The following is a 6256-nucleotide window of genomic DNA, read 5'->3' on the forward strand; positions in this document are numbered from 1 at the left end:
AAGAATTGTTGAGCCGATCTGAATAGTATATTGCAACAATCTTGATAAATAAATTTGTGTAAAGTCATTAATTCTTATTTTAAAGAAAACGTTTTGTACGAAGCTTTTTTGTATTTTCTTTGGTAGCTAATATTTTTTACATACCGTAATTAATACCGAAGTTTGCATAGGCCTACAACAAGAAAATAGGAGAACCCTTGAAAAATAATGGAAAGGTGTAAAGAGTATCCCTTTTCATCTGAAACTCGGCATTAGCATTTAATTGTTTTGCGAAATAGCTCGCAAATGTACAAAGCATAGACGCTATTTAATTTTGTTTGCTATAACTTAGACAAAAGTCGTAAAAGGAAACAACATTGTTATGTACTTCAACCCCTTATATATAATCTGTGTACTAATAGTAAGAGGAATTTTTTAATAGACGGTCCCACATTGTTCGCAGTTTCTAAGCCGGGATATATCTCATGTACAATTTTGTAAGCGGAGAAACGGGCTTGTGATGTATGTAAATAGACACAGGTTCTAAGCTATTTTAATACGAGTTATATTCCCTCCGGGGTACATATATGGCAAACTGACTAAGTTTGTTTGTACGTATTTTGCCATGCCAAAACGGTTAAATTGATTTAAGTGAGTTACAGTGTAAATATAGTTAAGAAACTGTCGTACATGATGCTCTTCTTTGTGGAGAAAACAAAACTTTGGTTTAGATGGAAGTCTGGCAACTCCGCCTTGCTTCATTAAAGTAAGAAAAATAAAAGCGCGTAAGTCATATTAATTCAAATTAATTAAAATTATGTTTGCCAATAACCAATAGAAATCTATCTTTTCAAACATACTTTGGCTGAGTGAGCAGCACTAACATACAGAACAGACTGACAGAATGTATTTTGAACACACATTGGATAACTCAGGAAATTATTGTTAAAAAGATAAGAGAAAGCATCATTCTTTCCTAAGTTCAATACCGTTACACTACGAAAGAATTGATATTATTGTGTAGAATCATCGTAGCTTCTATTTCGCAGTAATTTAGGAAAATAACACATATGCTTACTATGGCGAAATGGTTCCAGTTTTAATGTCATTAGACTATATAATTGGTTCAGAATGCTTTTGGAGAAAATAATTATGGTAACAATTTTTCAGTAGTAAATAATAAAGTTATTCGTATTTATATTTAAAACTGTTATAAAAAAAAGGCGGCAACAAAAGAAAGCTTTCAAACAAGATGAATTCACATAACACTAGGTTAATTGCGGATTCAGTTCATAGTTCATTGAAAAATTATATGAGGATGAACTCGCTTCTGAAAAGGAGCTGAAGGGGAGGGGATGGAACGCGGGGTGAGGGGTGGAATACCGCGACGATTCCGGCAGTGTGTTTCGGACCGCCGACGCGACCGGACGTGCTGTACCGATTTTCGGAATTTGTGCCGTATACCGTAAACGCTACTGTGTTGTGAACTGTGTGTGTAGATTGAAATGTGAGTGTCCTGTGCTTACTCTGTGGCTATGTGGTTGTTCTGGTGATCGGACATAGGTATGTGTTGAGGTTGCAGACAATTATACATGTTAAGTTGTATCGGATAAGAATTATAACCTATATTAGGTAGGTGATCACGTCTCAGTCGCCGTTCCAGCGCATTGTAATCCGAATATTTAAATTGATGATTATCAATTGTTTAGGATGCATCCTGTCAGGAATAAAGAACTCAAACATTCAGTTAATTTTGTATATTTCATGCAAGGTAACGCATCACAAGATCGGTATGTGGAGTGGATCTTGGATGACGTACTTGAAAATAGAACGTTTGACTAGGTCGCTTTAACGTTTAAAAGTGATAATAATAATTAGTAATTAGTAATAAATAATTTCTAGATTACTTGAAGCTTGATTTTTTTAGAGATAAAGGCAATAAATTTATTAAACTGTTCTTACAAGATACTGTAAATTATGCACCATTATTATTATTATTACAATAATTTTTTAAGTTTATAATTGAGAGGCAAATATTCACTTTCTGTGTATAGGCAGGTGATATTTTAGCCCAGTTATTTAGCAATTAATCAAAACTAGTATTAGTACTAATGTTTGTTTCTTACTGATTTTTCCATTTGGTTTCAAAATTATTTTCTTTAAATAGATTTAGGTTAGGTTAGGTTATGTTTTAACGCAGTTGATATTTCATAACGAAATATGAAATTTATAAATTCATCCTTTAACATTCAAATCTGTTGTTAGATATTGTTCTTTATTGTTAAATCTGTCGGTTTTCTCTGTGCTCGCTTAGCTATAAAAATAACTTCTTAAATTAAACACCACACCCATTCCTAACATAAAATATTGTTATCTATTAGACTTTAGGGAGGGATAGAGCCTAGTGCTCAACTTTAGTATATTCTTGATATTTATTCGCCAATATCTCCTCTCTGATGATCGATTCATGAAATTGATAACAGTTATTGGATGTAGTTTTTAACATCGCCGTGATCGCTTTATCGTGACTCCGGGCAATAAACGAGATTAATTACATTAATTGCACATTCATAAACCGTAATCACGTTGTTTTATAGGCGAAATATTGAACAAGGATTTGAAATGGCGCCGGCCGTGTCTGACACGGAGAGTGGAATTCCCTCGTGGGAATAGAAAACATTTATTTATCCGATACAGTCTTTTAATTATCTTTCATTCGATACAGCCCTGAGTAATTTTAGTAGCAATGTTAATGAGACATTTTGGGTAAATAATTACCGTCGTGTTCCTTTGAGTCTGTTTCGTTCATTTCGGATGTAAACAGCACTGTACAATGGTATCGTGCGTTCAATGTTTATTATTTTATTGATATTTTTGTGTTTGATAACAATAAATTAAGCTTATTATCTTATTGATATTTATATTGTGTCCTTAGATAAATGATAAAAATATACAATTAAAAGAGCTTCGAACCCTTAATATGTAAGTAGACAAAATGCTAAATAATGCTGTATTGAGGATATATCCATACACCGCGCTAGGAAGGCAAGGGATACTCAAAGCATCTGATTTTATTAAAAGGGGAGGGGAGAGCACTTACATTGAGCCGTGCCCTGTACGATTTTCACGCTCGGCTGACAAGTGTCCAGTTTTAACAAGGCTTCTCTTCTATTGAATACAGGACTGTGTTCTTCAAATCTTTTTGGAGTAGTAAAATGAGTTTGCGAACGGGTCTCGATGATTATAATTTTTGACCGAGAATGTATAATGACGTTTCTATGATTCATATGACGTTCCCATAAGAAGATCTATTACGTTTGAAAAATTCTAGCTACTGTAAACTATTTGTTTTCTTCGACCACGTAAGCGTTTCCACGGGCAACATTTAGTTTTCTTTAAAAATTGTTTTCGAGTCGCGTGAGTTGCCTGTAGTCTTTACTAAGCAGTTTAGCATTTTAGTAAAGCATTTTAGTGTCATCGTCATGTGTTCAGCAATGCAAACACATTTTTTTTTTCACAGTATACTGGGCAACTAAATCCAATGAAGAGTAAATGTAAAACAATTGTTATAGTGTGACAACTAGCAGCAAAGTACATATAAACATTACACCGTCAGATTTTAATCGTCGATAGATCACTATCTCAAGGGATAGATTATAATCTTGTTTAGTGTAAGCTTTGATGGAAACTGTGCAGACACGTAAGCTTCGGTACAGCCAATGTGCATTTTGGTGGGGACAAATGTGGGGAATTCGTTTTTTTTTTTGCTTTTTATTAAAAGGATTAGAAGAAAACAAAATAAAATCTAATATTGGACTTGAAAACATACAAACTTTCTAACTACTTAACAAGAATTTGTCGTTTTTACTTTATTCAAATACTCTTTTAATTGTGAAATAAAAAGCATTTTTTGTGAATTGGTGCTCATCCAATTACGATCAAAATAAAACCAGGACACATGGGATAGTTCGGCTCAGTAGACTGAGGTAAAATCAGTCGGGCATGGTAATTCAGTGCGCAGTTTTAAGCGATATTGTACGTTTAATGTTGCTAATAATGGGCAATGGTTCACTCGAATAAGATAATATAGAATTGTTTTATAATGTTAGAGGTAGAATATGTAAATATGAAATTTGGATGCTATAGATCTGGTTGTTACAAAACTTCCTAGAAATCATAAAATTATAAACTTCTTAAATAAAGTATTACTGTTGTTTATATTTTTTGCAAAAATATTAAGAAATATCTATTCATTTTTGTTGTATGGATCGAACCCGTGTTCTAACGCATAAAGAGCAACTAACCATTGTGCTTAAATAATAGTGCTAATCAATATATTTTTGTTTTGAATAAGATTTGTAGTTTATTTAAATCATCGTTAAGTCACTACAAACACTGAGTTTAAATACCCCATGTGTACAAAGATCATTAAAAACATTATATAATTTTTCTTAAAGCCGCTAAAAGCAATTTTGTCATAAATATTTAATTAAACAATTATATTGTAATGATAAATCTCGATTCACAGCGTCACTTTCTATAAGAAACCTTATTATCTAATTTGGGTCTGTTCGAACATCACATAAATAATCCCAAGCATAAAAGGCTATAGAGATTTGTTATAAATTAATTTTTATAGCAGCAATTTGTATGGGAAGGAAAGTCGATTATCAAATTAGTTCTGGTGTATTTGTAACATTTCATGTGTTCCATACAAACTTATTGTATTGCATTTTATTCTGACACTGAAGTTGTTAGTTGTCTTGAAATTTAGGTAAATAAATTAAGGTAAACTTTCGTTGGACACACATATTGCGTTGAAAAAGAAGTTGTGTGGAGAAACCTCAGATTTCATTAAAATAAACGAAGATTAAGCATTTAATTAATATGAGCTTATTTCTCGAGAATGTCAGTTACAGTTGTATATGAAATACAAAAGATGAATCAGACATATAAATAACAAATCGACGACTTTTTTTTACATAACCTTTAATGCGTATTAAATAAAAAGTTTTCGAGTAAAAACTGTAATCGATATAATATCTACATATATACAATTGCGGTGTCATAATGTTTGTTCCCATATTTCTCTGAAACGCAGGACCGATTCTCATAAAATTTTGTGTGCATATCGGGTAGGTCTCAGAATCAGCCACCACCATTAACATCATCATCTATTTTCCGTACCCCTAAGTTATAACTGTAAGACAAAGCAGCGTTTGCCGGGCCTAATACTTTATTTCTATAGATTTATTGTTTGAGAGACAATTTATTCACATATAGTAGATAATAAAAAGAAACATGTATGGAAAGTCCTCCCTTATGGAAAGTCGGTTGTAAATGGGATTTTAATGGATGTGGGATAGAATGATAATGCATTAAGGAAGTGAGGCTTCAGCCTTCACTTGTCGTTCTCAATAATCAGAAACTTTTTCTAATATCTTATATTATAAAGAGGAAAGATTTTTTGTGCTTTAGCATACCAAGTAAACATTGAACAACTGAAACCCTCACTGATTTTACGAGACTTAAAAAAGAAGGGGCTATAATATTTGCAAGCGAGCAAAGCGTAATGTGTTAGTCGAGCACGCTTCGGCACGAATTGGGCCAGCTCGCACCGGGGAAGTACCACACCCCCACAGAAGACCGGCGTGAAATAGCATTCTGCTGTGTTTCGTTCGGTGAGTGGGGGAGCCGGAGGCCCATATCCTTTTCCTTCCCTTCCCGGTCCTTTCCTTTATTCCTCTCGCCAATCCTCTCTTAAACCCTTCCCAAAAAGTCGGCAATCCATTTGTAGAGGCGTAAGGTCTGCAATGGACCTTATGCCTCTACAAATGTTCATGGGCGGTGGTAGCGCTTACCATCAGGCGACCCACCAGCTCCATTGCCGACTGTGACATAAAAAAAAAAAAAGCCGGGGCGGGTGGTATGTGTTATATATAGAACATTGTTTTATTATTATATTTTGTCAGTTCCTGTCGTAAGCTAATAACAATCACTCTTGAATATTTCCATGTGCTGATTTTATGCATAGTTAGGCTACGTTTCATAAATTTATAGCCATGAAATAAACTTAAATAAAACTTTGTAAATGTAGCATAATTTATGTGTAATTTCTACAATTGTAAATTATAAGGTAATTAAATAACGTTATGCAATTGCCTGCTATGAAAATTCATAAAGACATCATCAAGGCGCATAATATACAATAACATATCTTATATCTTTAAACGAGCAATTCTTGTATATATATATATATATATATATATATATATAT

The 6256-nt window shown here is 33.2% G+C and overlaps 1 protein-coding gene across 4 annotated transcripts in view; it reads left to right on the top strand.

Moving 5' to 3' along the window:
* The first annotated feature begins 1379 nt into the window (after positions 1-1379).
* The window catches only part of LOC119829415 (zwei Ig domain protein zig-8-like), a 292670-nt gene continuing 287793 nt past the window's right edge, over positions 1380-6256 (top strand). For all 4 annotated transcript variants that reach the window (XM_038351899.1, XM_038351900.1, XM_038351901.1 and 1 more), the window contains exon 1: positions 1380-1542. The gene's annotated coding sequence lies outside the window, so the exon portion shown is untranslated. The remainder of the gene's footprint in view (positions 1543-6256) is intronic.

This window comes from Zerene cesonia, chromosome 10, assembly GCF_012273895.1.
Source record: "Zerene cesonia ecotype Mississippi chromosome 10, Zerene_cesonia_1.1, whole genome shotgun sequence".
In the NCBI taxonomy this organism is placed as follows: domain Eukaryota; kingdom Metazoa; phylum Arthropoda; class Insecta; order Lepidoptera; family Pieridae; genus Zerene; species Zerene cesonia.